This window comes from Dermacentor albipictus, chromosome 1 (assembly GCF_038994185.2).
Source record: "Dermacentor albipictus isolate Rhodes 1998 colony chromosome 1, USDA_Dalb.pri_finalv2, whole genome shotgun sequence".
NCBI classification, from domain to species: domain Eukaryota; kingdom Metazoa; phylum Arthropoda; class Arachnida; order Ixodida; family Ixodidae; genus Dermacentor; species Dermacentor albipictus.
The window spans coordinates 35,658,153-35,671,484 of record NC_091821.1 but is presented as its reverse complement, the minus strand read 5'-3'; the positions used below and the strand labels follow the sequence as shown (position 1 = coordinate 35,671,484).

Genomic DNA, 13,332 nt, shown 5'->3' with positions numbered 1-13,332 from the left:
GGCATTCCGTAGTAGGGGACTCCGGAAATTTCGACCACCTGGGGTTCTTTAACGTGCACTTAAATCTAAGTACATGTGCGTTTTCGCATTTCGCCCCCATCGACATGCCGCCGCCACGGCCGGGATTTGATCCCGCGACGTCGTGCTTAGCAGCTCAACACCATAACCACTAAGCAACCGTGGCGGGTAGACTGCTTTGAATTGAACGCATTGCGCATAGCGCTTTGTCCATGCTTTCTTTTGCTCGATTTTATGGGGTAAGTTTTCTTGTTCCGATATGTACAACTTTGTTTAAACAAGGAAAAAAACTTTTGCAGTGCGCAATTCGTAGGTAGGAAGGCACAAGGTGACAACGTTTCAGCAACCAGCCCAATAGCCACCCTTTGGGGTGCAACTTACAAACGCGGTCCTTTCGTCGTGATAAGGAGACATGTCGAAAAAACAGTGAAGCATCCTCCCGCGTAATAAGGAATACTAATGATAAACGTAAGCGATATTGAATCCGGCAGACAAGTTTTCAGAATTATTTCCGTAATATTGAACGCGAGTATTGATTTTCGCGCTACTGCGCAAGAGATAGATTCCTTCAATGCCCTAAATCTGTAGCATTAAAGCCCAAGTAATACATGTCGTCGCCACCAGGAACTCGGTGGCGTAAGGGTGCCATGGGCAGGTGAAATGACAATAGCCATGCCGTTATACCAGGCTACTGCACTCGAACTGCGCGGGCTCCTCTACGAAATGTTTCAGCAGCCGTATTTTCGTCGGCGAGGACAGTTTTGTAACGAAGGTGACACCGGTGAAAGTGCACCGCGCGGTTTTTGATTTCGTTCTTGCGGCGCGTGCGCGCGCTGTTTACTTAAGCGGGCTGTTTTCGCATTTCGGATACAGTTCCTCGTTTTGCTTTGCAAGCGCAGCAAACTGTCTGTTGCCGGAAATCCAAATTTTACACATTGCTGCGTTCTGTCGAAAGCAAGCAGAGGCAAGCAAAACTTCCAAGGCATAGTTACAGATCAACGGGTAAGCTGAAGTCTGCGGTCGTTCCACACACGCTCTTGCAATGTATAATCCTCGCGAAATCGAAAGTTGCGTCGAGCTCGTGGGGGTCACGCGATTCCTTGTTTCGCCAATATCGCCGAGCCGCGCTGTGCGAGGTAGTGCAGAAAGTGATTTCGAAACGCGTTCCAATATACGCGGTCCCATGGTCACGGGCGCGTTGCAGTGGCTTATCGGATACGAGACTATGATAAGGGCGTATAAATACCGGGCAGACCGCTCTGCACTCCACCGAGTTTCGAATCGGCGAGTTTCCGCCACGCTGCCCTTGTTTTCTTACTTCATGGCGCACACGCAACCATCTGCTGCGCTTTCCAAACACACTTCCCGAGTCGATTATATTGGACCTGCGCATCCGTTGTGAACGGGCCCGGGAGATATCGGTTGCCGATAAGCACTTATCGTGACGTTATAGGACGGAACGACAAGCCGTTTCGTTGTGCACGTGCAGTGCCGTTCACAACGTCAGCTGATCTAATCGAACCAAGCGTCACTGTGTGGTTAGTTGAAGCAAGCCTACGGGCATCAGAGCGGACGGCCTTCTAATAGTTCTTCGGGGCTTGCCAGTTAGGACTGCTGGCAAGGAAGCGGTCCTGCCGAAGCGGGCGTCGCGCTTTGTTATCGCGCGCTACTGTGCCACGAACAGGAAAACTCCAGAATAATGAGCCACATGTTATAAAACCAAATAGTTTGTCCAGCGGGAAAAGGCGAGAATCGCTACTATACGGAATGCCAGTAATTCGCCTATGTACTGGCCAACCAGGCCACTGCTTTCTGGTGCGCGTTGGTGCTCTTTCTGACATGCACGAGGCGCCCGAAAAGAGCGCCATGGACGAAAGCGCAATCGCCTCCCTCCACAACACAACCTCCGACTCGCGAGCAGAGGCACTGGCACATGTAAAAGGAAAGAGAAAAAACGTCAGGACGGAAACTACGGGAGTTGATCATCTTCCGTTAAGGATTTACGGAGGTGCGAGATTTGGCAGGCTGCCGACAACACGCTTTCACCACTTTGAGGCTAGCGATGAATGCGTGCTGGCACAGCTCTAATTTTCTATACCTGCGCAATAAATGAATCAAAGGAACTTTTCTTTCTCCACGAGTAACATTGAACATCTTTGAAACAATATTTTGGAAAAAATAAATCTTCACTGCAAGTCAGCACAAGAACTGACGTTTGCGTTTAAATGAAAGAGTGTGAAGAATTGTAAGTTGTAATTCACTTAGGCGGGCCAATTGGTCGCCGAATTCTCCATTCGTATTACCAGGGCTTAATTAAAGGGGACACAGAAGACGCAGACACTGCAAACGATGGACAACAGATTTACTAAACGCAGGGCTACATAAAGCAAGAACCAGAAGCAAAGCATTGCTAACACGCATGCACTCCGTTCATCCTCAGATATACGTGATGCCAGCAGAAGCGGTGCTAATACAATTGATTTGTAGTGTCTGCTTCTCTTTCTGCCCCATCTAATTTTGCGCTGGTAGCATGAATCAACTCGAGCTTTTCATTAGACATCTATCGGTTTTATGATGTTTAATAATTGATGGTAAGGTTGGCTAGTTGCCTCTGTTGTGCGACACCAGACACGCAGAAAACAGCGGTTATTAAGAGGACAATTCTAAAGATGAGAAAGTACTGAAGTTACAGCGTCGTTCGGCCTGGGTTTCTGCGATAATAGCAAGAGTGATTTTCACATAAGAACCTTTTGTTTTCGGATGGTAACACTGCTTTCAGCAGGAGAACTACGGACTCCCATAGCGTAAAGCTTTTCTTTCACTCTTCAACACGAGTCCTGCCTTCAAAAAGATATTTAGAAGCAAAAACAAGACGCGCCACTTGAGTGTTCACCGAATAGCTCAGCCGAGGCACTGTTACCTTAGATTGAAATTTAAAGGAGGATTAGGTCGCATCGGCTGCTACTCGTCAGAGAAAGAAAATATAAAAAGATACCTGAAAAGAATCGCTGTCTTATCGCGGTCACCAGAAAGACCAAGAGTCGTGAAGTAAGTGATTCACAATAACATGACTTAACAGAAGCGGCCGCACGAATGCAGTGAACACGCCAGAACAAGTCCAATCTTGTTTACTGCATTGTCTGCGGAAGAAGAAAAAGCCGTGAGCTTACCTATTAGGACGGTGTCAGCAGCCGAAGACACAGGCCTCGCGCGGGTATAAAGAGCGGGCAGTACTATTATATATATATATATATATATAGAAGGGGCTCGAAGTGAGGCGCGCACTCGAGAAGATTGCAGGTGTTCCTCTCAGGCGTCCAGGCAAGAGTAAATCCTCGAGTCCCGACGACTGGACAGACGGGTATCACACGCGTCAGTCACTGGTGAGGCACACGTGCGGCGACCTGCGAACGCCGGAGCTGCTCGGAAGTCGAAGCTAAGCAAGCAGTCCGGGGCACACAAGCTCGCTGATGCCGAAGGGCTTGCACGTCTGCCCGCGCAATAGAATAGAGCGGTCTCGGGCTGACTCGCGGAGGGTTATTGGAAGCCTAGCAGCTGACTGCCTTTCTTAAATACCGCTTCCCGACGACAAGCGACGAGAAAAAGGGGCAAGAACCAACAGAGAAAGGTAAAGTAAAAACCTCAGGCCAGGACCCTTCCCCCACTCACCACCCACCTTCTTGAGTGAAGAAACGGAAGGGCGAAGGGTGTGAGTAGAGAGAAAGGAGCACGGTGACAAAGAACAGTAAAAGGGGAGAAAGGGGGGCGTCTGCATGGTTGCGGCTTTCAGATTTGGGAAAGGAGCATGACGAATTTTTGTGTGCCTCTGGCTTCCAGTTCTCTCCTCCCTGCTGTTCATCGAAAGAGAGGAAGAAAATCATCCGCAAGCGCTGGGAGGGGCTCACAATCGGAGAGGAGTTCTGTCGAGACGAGCCGGATTGCTGCTGGCTTTGTGGGAAAGGGACGGAGGAGGTTATCGTATATCGGCGACGCTGCCAGCGCTAAGCCCGTTTCCAGTCGCTCGCCGAAGGACCTTCACCGGGCTCCCACCGCCACTCTTCGCCTTCAGTAACGCTTTCGCGTGCGGCGAGAGAGAAGGCGGAGTGATATAGAAGAGGTGCTAGCTCAGCTAACTGCGCTTTCATCTCGCTTTGAAGTTTGCTTGCCATAATTCATATGAGTAAAAAAAAAAAAAGATTCGCAATTGCTTATGTAGCATTCACCAAATGACCACTTTTTTTTTTCTTCATCATGAATGGGCGCGCGACGTGAGCGGAGGGAAAACGCTGGAGTACGCGCGAGCGCGTGAGGAGGAACACGCGCGCGCTTTTTTTTTTTTTACATTTCTTGCATCCTCTCGGTCGCGCTGGCGTGGAGAGGGCACGTGTGGTTGGCAGGAAAGCCGAACTACGGGGTGGCTGGCAGAAGTGGAAACGTCTCCCGAGCGAGCAAAGTTTGTCATCGTCGACGGGCGCGCTCTCCTAAACGCGGAAAGTCCCACCGACGACATCGCGTTCGGGCTGCTTCCACCGTCAGGGTGCTGGGAAAGGAGCGCCGGACTGAATTGGCCGTCGGTTGCAGCACGACCACCTTACCAGAAAGACGACGCGCTCCGTGCCATCTCGGGCATTCCTCACTTCTCCCAAGAACACGTGTGTCGGCCAGCTTACGACGGGGTGTCCCTGCTGTTTACCACGTTGACCCACGGCGTAAACTAGCCACCGCTCTCTGGATAACTTGGGCCTTCCCTACGAATTGTATGAGCAAGGCATTGAATGGGTGTGTAAATTGGATAATGCAAGTGTTTGTGGAGGCAGCATGGGAAAATGGGGTTGCGAGGTTTAAATGAAATATGACGAATTAAACTATCTCAATGCGTTTTGACATCCGTAGCTTACAGAGTTCGCTAGAGGGGTGGATATATGAAGCTGAGCTGACTCACTGCACTAAGCTTACTGCGTCCACTGCCAGTCAAAAATCGATTCAGCCTATGCCAAACACTCGCTTTCAATGAACATTGAAATCAAAGGTCACTGAAGTTAGCAAGCCTCATTGGCTGTCTCTCGCGAGCTCAAACACGGATCCAATTAGACAAATTTCAGTGGGCTTCGGTTTCAATGGTTGTCGAAAGTGAATGCTTGATTGCGGTATAGTACTCCAATCACACACTCGTGGATTTCGATGTTCTTTGATTTCAATGGTCATTGAAAGCGACGGTGTGGCTGTGGTACAACACAAGCTGAATCTAACGAGACACGCTCGCATGTCATATTAAGGAGGCGTGGTGATCAATCAAAATGAGGAAAGCATAATATACGCAGCCATCCGATGCCACATGATCAATACCGCGCGCTGATCACTTTCCTCTCCCCATCTTTTTAACTCCGCTCGCAGCCGCTTGCTTTGGTTATTCCTGTTTACCCATGAGAGTGCGCGAGGGGATACTTCCAGTGCATCTCCAAAGGCGCTCCTTGATTCTGTTTTACCGATAGGTCAGCCATGAAGGCGGAATTCACTCAGACTCAAAATATTTAGCTTAGGGCTCGCTCGGATTCATGCTCACCAAGAGCAGTCCTATCCGCGCTCACCCAGACTCACCAAAAGCAGACCCGCTCGGACTTGTTCAGACCAATGGCGTAGCTAGGTCGTTCGGCACCCGGGGCCCATAAGTCTTCTGTCAACCTCCCCCCCCCCCCCCTTCCCCACGGGTGTAGGGAGGAAGGCGAGGATATCGAAAATTTTGGGGGAGGGGGAGTATTGTTTCAGCATCAGCACAGCCGCCTTGGATATCGCACATGTGCCCCCTCTCCCTCACTTCACTTTCGTTCCTAGAGATCGCGAATGTAGCAGGTATACACGCTGTTTTATTTTCTGCGCTAAATACCACAAGGGGCACTACACTGATAACGTGTCATAAGCGCATTTGCACATCTGCCAGACTAACGCTTCGCAGCCAATACAGATGCGGCATTGTGGAAAATATGGCTCACAAGTAGCAAAACAATTCTAATGGAATTTTAATTAGCAATTTTAGAGACGATATTACATTTCCAAAATTAAAGCCCGTCATTCATATGTTCTCCCAACAACGTCACAGAATTCGTCGTAGGTACTACGGCATGTAGTATTTTGACTGTGAGCAGCCCTGAACCCAAACGAAAATTAAATAGCGCGTCAGTGACGATGATTTCCTCATCCTATTAGGAAACACCATCTGCTTTCCTGCTGCGCGGTTGACAGCGCTATTACAATTACGAGTTCTCTTCATTCTGATCCATAACGCTTTTCTTTATTTGGTGCTATTGGCAAACCTGATTATTCGAGCTTCTGTACCACCACAACCTTGGGAACGGAACAGAGCTCGCTTCGCGTCAGAGGCTCTAGCACCCAAGACGATCTTGTTTAGATAAGAAATTTTTGTTAAGGGATTAATATGACTTTTGGGTCCTCGATTCCAGAATTGCAATGTTTCCTCTATGATTTCTATTTGAGCTGTTACTTAAGGTATCATACTTTAAGATCGCGCGGACTAAATGGAAGAGGCACCGAAGAGCAACGTGGCCTAACTATGTTTAGCGACGTCCGCTCCGATCATGAGTACACGGCGAGTGGTTTAGCGACCACTTAGCAAATATTTTATCCAGCACATTCATGTAATTATTATGTAGGATGTTGGTAAAGCCGCAGCCGACAATTATGCGGCACTACACTTCTGGTACATCGGGTACATGAGCTCGGGCTGCTGGTTACTGGAGCATTCTTTACCATTTACGCCCTGTCAAACCGGCGGAAAGAGAGGTATCTTCAGACATATATGACACCCCCCACTCCCAACTGGCACCCGGGGACCACGCCCCCCTCCCCTTGTTACTACGCCATTGGTTCAGACTCACCAGAATTAAACGTAAGCTGGCTCACTCGGACTCACGAAATCGCGCATTCAGAATGGGAGCATTATAACTCACCAGGACTCAGCATGAGCTGCTCATTGGAATGTTAAGATGCGTTTGAATAGCGAAATTTCTGACCCGGACGAAATGCCAATATTGCGAAATGCGAAAATATCAAATTAAATATCGAATACTTCAAATTTGTAAACAAAGTGAAATATAATGCTTCCGTGGAGTCTTGTTTGGTAATAATAGTTATTCGCGTTATTTGATGCATATGGCGTCGTTAATAATCAACTAGATTTCAGGTCAACTGACGAAAAGTGATCATATTTGGTACATCATGACAATCGCCTTAATAAAAAAAAAACGGGAACAGCACGTCACCACCAGATGGACATAGCTCCTTCAACGAGCACTACATTCTGCTAAGCGCAATAATACAGCACACCGTTCAAAGGAATCACCTTGCCTAAATCGAGACAGCCAATTCTTAAGCAGGCGAATGCGATAAATGCTTATTTGACGACTACGCAGAAATGGTCACCACGTATTCGCTCAGGAGATGGTTCATCTGCTCAAAAACTGCGGTTCTCATGCAGCAGAATGATATGGAAGTCTGCACTTGCAGCAGTCTTTCTCCCTGTAGAATGCAACAGGTGTTCCTGCCCATTATCGTATTCGAACAGAACGAGGATTCGACAGTTTCGAATAGCGAAAGCACGAATCGAATACGAACAGAAAAGCAAGGACTATATTCGATTATTGACTAGGCGAGTATGGAGACTGAAGCTGGCTATGCGTCGGCAAATACGGCCACGTCGGTAGACACCCTTGCAGGTTCAAATCATGACAGCTTAGGTGCGTGTTCAAACATTGCCCATTAGGTTCCATGGCATAAACATTTGCGTTGAACAGTTTGGTCTTTCGCCTAGGTCTCCTAAGAAGCCACAATGAACAAATAAAATAAAGTGTTGTAATAACTAGGAAATCCCAGAACACACACGGCCTAGAGAAACGTAGAACGGAAAAAAGTGCTCGGAGAACAAAATCGGAAGCCAACAAAAACAGCGGGCGTCTTCTTGTAACGTAACTCTGTTGCCAAAAGTGAAGGTTGTCACAATCTCAGTACGCTACCTGCGCGGCGAATGGCACGAAAGGTATTTACCCGTCATGGGTTAACGCACCCTTGACGCCTCTAAGCCGGGCATTACCCTAGCATAGCGTTGTGCAAAAGATTCCCGAGGCTGTGCGCGAGTGCTTTCGACATATTTGTCTGCGCTTGAAAAGATGCGCAAAGGAGACTGGCACGTGGTTTAGCGTTTATCATAATTGTTCATCGTTGAAAGTCTCCTCAATGTTCGTACAAGCGCTGATGTGTGCAAAATATGAAAATTGCGCTTTCACCTTTGCTACAGACCAGGAGTATGGAGTTTAAATTTTCACAATCTATTGTCTATTCACGCTGCGTCCCAAATCAAATATATGTCACAGTTGGTTCACTAGTAGCACAGCAGTAAATGCAGGAAGTAATACACAGTAATACAATAAATATATGGTGGCCTCCACACAGAACCATCAAGGTCCCTGCAGCTACTAGATATTAGAGAGCTTTAGTGAGTCCAGTATTCCGGTATACGCAATGGCGCATACTATTTAGTAACTGCTCCACTAAAGCTTCGCTTCACATCGATTCCAACATGTGCTTTCGATTTGCATAATACTTGTAGGTCAGTTATGATGGTACATGGCATTCTATGAAAGTAATCGAAAGCCTTAGAAATCAGCGTAGCCAAATAGCAGAGAACAGCTGCTGTAGCGGTTAGAATTATCCTGCTGTGTATGACGTCACGGGTTTGGTCTCTAGCCTCGGCGCTCGTGCCTGACCTCGGAACGAGAAAGAAATGATCCAGGCTATTTTATGGGCACGGCTCGTTCAAGACGTCATTGCAACATAACATTGTGTGGCTACGATATCGGTGGATGCCAATTTCGTCATTGTTTGGGCGCATCGTCGATTTCTTGGTATGCAAGCTACCACCGTCACTGGAGCGAGTCGCAATGCATGACGGCATGTCGGTGACTGCATTGGCAGGCGGAACCAATAACATCACCCATTTGCGTCAATGCGGGCCTGCCAAAAAAAAGAAAGAAAGGAAAGGAGAAAAGAAAGGAAAAAAGAAAGGGAAAGCACGTCAAGAGCGGCAGACTGAACAATTAAGGATTTCTCGAGGTTTGTGGGTGGAGGAACAACTGCGTGCATTCCAATAAGAAAATACAGACGGAACGCCGCGGACGCCATAACGTCAGCCACAACTTTTCGTAACGGTGCTGGAGATAAGCGTGTTAGATAAACATGCATACTTTCGAAGACGACTATCGAGAAGAAAACCATGTCACCGGCTTTTCGAGAACACTTTACACACGCACGCACAAACGCATGCACCTAGCTTTTAGCGTATTTAATTCGAATAGCTTACTATTCAGCTTAGACAGCTAGGTTGTGCAGTATAAACAGGTTGTGTATCTTATACAGGGTGTCACAGCTGACATAGAATACGCTTTAAAGGAAAAAAAAAGATTTGATCATTTTTAGTACAAAACTGAGTCATGTCTGAAGACACCGCTCTTTCCGCCGGCTTGACTGGGCCTAACTGCTTAAGATGCTCCGGTAACCAGCAGCCCGAGCTCATGTTGTACCCCATGTACCAGAAGTGTAGGGCCGCAGAATTGCGGCTGCAGCTTTATCAACATCCTACGTAATTGCATGAATGCGCTGGCTAATTTGCTAAGTGGTCGCTAAACCACTCGCCGTGCGCTCATGATAGGAGCGGAGGTCGCTAAACATAGTTAGGCCATGTGGCTCTTGGGTGCCTCTTCCGTTTAGTCCGCGCAATCTTAAAGTATGATATCTTAAGCAACAGCTTAGATAACAATCTTAGAGGAAACATTGCAATTCTGGAATTGAGGACCCCAAAGCCATATTAATAACTTAAAGATTCCTTCTCTGAACAAGATCGTCTTGGGTGCTAAAGCCTGCAGTACTTTGACACTGTGGGTGGCCGAGTATGGCAGTACGGAAATACATATGAAATACTGCACCAGTGACGTCGATATTTCTATCCTCTCCATTGCGAGTGCAGAGCCACAGTAGCGTAAGCTTTCGCTGGCACTGGCTTCATTGGACCCCCCCCCCCCCCTCTCTCTTTTTTTTTGGCATGGTAACGCCCGGAATCGACGCGAAGCGAGCTCTGTTCCGTTCCCAAGGTTGTGGTGGTACCGAAGCTCGAATAATCAGGTTTGCCAATAACGGCAAATAAAGAAAAGCATTATGGATCAGAATGAAGAGAACTCGTAATTGTCATAGCGTTGTCAACCGCGCAGCAGGAAAGCAGATGGAGTTTCCTAATAGGATGAGCAAATCATCGTCACTGACGTGCTATTTAATATTCGTTTGGGTTCAGGGCTGCTCACAGTCAAAATACTGCACGCCGTAGTACCTACGACGAATTCTGTGACGTTGTTGTTGGGAGAACATGACTGACGGGCTTGAATTTTGGAAATATAATATCGTCTCTAAAATGGCTAATTAAAATTCCATTAGAATTGTTTCGCTACTTGTGAGCCATATTTACCACAATGCCGCATCTGTATTGACTGCCAAGCGTTACAGTCTGGCAGCAGATGTGCAAATGCGCTTATGACACGTTATCAGTGTAGGGCCCCCCTGTGGTATTTAGCGCAGAAAATAACACAGCGTGTATACATGCTACATTCACGATCTCTGGGAACGAAAGTGAAGGGAGGGAGAGGGGGGGACATGTGCGGTATCCAAGGCGGCTGTGCTGATGCTGAAACAATACTCCCCCTCCCCGAAAATTTTCTATATCCTCGCCTTCCTCACTACACCCGGGGGGGAGGGGAGGTGACACAAGACCTATGGGCCCGGGTATTGATTGACCTAGCTACGCCACTGATCCCACTCGTCGCGCGAAAAGTTGTCATAGGGAAACTCGTCACACCGGCCATCTGGTTCGATGCCATCTGAAATAGGAATTCTCGGGGAGAGTGCCTTTTCGTCAAATTTCGTTTCACTGCCACTTTGCGAACGAAATCACTGAGCGCAGAATGGAATGGGAAGTGGGTATTCATCTGGCGTTGACAATTGGAGATAATTTCTTCTTTGTTGTTTTCTATTGTCTACGCAGGAAGGGTGGGGCGTACAGAAAATTGGGCGCAAACAGCCGCATATGCTGAGGAATGAGAACTGATGCGGGGAAGATACGTGGTGAAATATTGCTGTAGCATTTTACTAATTCACCATTTGACTTCTGCAGTACATGTTCCTTTTTTCTGTGCTTCACCATCACGCCTGACAGGGATGGTTCCTGAGAGGTAGAGCGGTTAGGGAGATGCCACTTTAGCGGCCGCAGACCAATGAACACGTTCTAACTGCGAATTCGTTTTATTGTGAAAAAGTCGTAGTTCCGCCCGAGCATGGATGGCAACAGCGCATTAGTAGACGGCTATAAGAAGTAAGGATAGTAGTTTTATCGGCCGTATAAACTTGCACACATTCCTTTACTAAGTAAATTAACAAGCATGGTGTCAAGCGCACAGATGCTAACATGAACACATACTAGGTGACCGCAGGCACTTGCCGTCAAAACGCTGGAGTGAGAAAGCCTGGCAGCAGCAGCGAGCGAAGTGACCTTCGAGCTGCCTATCGCTTCAATGCAAACTGAGCGATGAAAATACAACGCACATGAAGCTATATGAGCCGTCGGCGCACCTAAACTGTGTCCCCATCGCAGATCGCTTTAAAATAGGGTCCGCGTTGTCGCGCCCTACGCGGTTGCCGTAGGAGTACAACGCCCCCACTCCCCCTCCCTCCTCTACGGAAGGTTGCTTGCGCGCGACCGAAGACGGCGCGCTTCCTGCCCGCTTTCCTCTCTTGCGTGCGCGATGCACCGTCATCGGCTTACCCTCGGACGCTTTCAATGGTACATAGAGCATACGCGCGTGGCGAGGATGGTATCGCCCTTGGAATCTATACGGTACATCACGGCGACGGCGGAAATGCGGCTGGCGTGTCCATATAATTGATATCGCATTGATATTTATTAGCACGTTACATTGAACTTCACGTTCATGGCTGGCGAAGCATACACAGAGTGCCCCATGTGTGGACCCGCTCTGAAGTGTGGTGGGTGACGCGTGGTAAGCAGAACCGAATTGTTTGTTACAACTAAAAACCAGCTCTTAACTAGAATTTTCCGCGTGACGAATAGTGGCACGAGGAATCCTCGGAAGGGGCATTATTTCGTAAGTCATGCCTCATGGCAAGGTGGCCTTGCCGACAAGTTTACCTACGACGAGTGGACTTGTGACAAGTTGTAAGCACTAATCTACCAGTACGTATGACGTATGATTCGTACTATGGACTAACGAGCGCGTTACTGCATCCATCACGGCAGTATTGGTTGGGTTACGTGCGGCCAAGCGAGAAATGAAGTCGTCCCAAAGCCCATCGGAATGCATCACACGAGACGAAAGTGACACAACAGCTGTGTCGCATTATACAGGACTAGGAGTCTAATTTGGTAAGCAAAGGAAGCTGTACACGCCTGGCAAAACAACGTACGTGTTGCGTCTGCTCCCCTTCTGTGCCAACGTGTCATACGTTACATCTCGACAGAAAGAGCACTTACCCTGCAGCGCACTCGCAGTACGAGTGAAACCCGCCGTGGTGGCGTAGTATCGCTGGCATTGCGCTGCTAAGTGCGAGGGCAAGGGATCAATATGCGGCCGCAGCGGCATATTGATCAGCATTGATATGCGGCCGCAGCGGCCGCATATCAATAGGGACGAAATGATAAAACGTCCATGGTATACCGGGCACTGCGTGCACGTTAAAAACCCGAGGTGGTAAAAATTAATCCGGAGTCCCCCACTACGGCGTGGCTCATATTCATATGGGTGCTCTGGCACGTAAAGCCCCAGAATTACGCATGTAGAACTTTTGCAGGTTGTTCGTCCAACATAAATTACTTGTATTGCCGTCTCTGCACTTTGTTCCTCGCCAACAAAGGGGCGTACGACAACGTTACATATGAAGCCATCCTCGCCGCTCTCGAGCAGGTATAGGCCTCGGTGGTTGGATGTTTCGAGAGATACAGAAGTATCTATGCTATCCTTTGAGCACCGAGGACGGCCACACTCCTATGCATTACACCTACTGTGGCATCCCCCTGGGCGGAGTCCCGAGCCATACGTTGTTTAATCTCGCGCTGACTGGTCCCCTTGATCCCCTTCCAAGCACAGTTAAATTATACATGTACTAGACGGCATATGAGTGTGGGCGTCTGGAGCGACAAGTTACACGTGAGCGCGAGGCTCCAAGAAGCTGTGCCACTCAGATTAT

General features: G+C 48.3%; 1 protein-coding gene across 2 annotated transcripts in view; it reads right to left on the bottom strand.

Moving 5' to 3' along the window:
- LOC135901055 (stearoyl-CoA desaturase 5-like) overlaps window positions 1–13,332 on the bottom strand; it is a 33,515-nt gene that overhangs the window by 14,772 nt on the left and 5,411 nt on the right. The window contains exon 1 of one of the 2 annotated variants that reach the window (XM_065430702.1): window positions 3,189–3,552. The exons of the other annotated variant lie outside the window; for it this stretch is intronic. The gene's annotated coding sequence lies outside the window, so the exon portion shown is untranslated. Of the gene's footprint in view, window positions 1–3,188; window positions 3,553–13,332 lie in introns of those variants that run through there. 2 annotated transcript variants of the gene reach the window in all.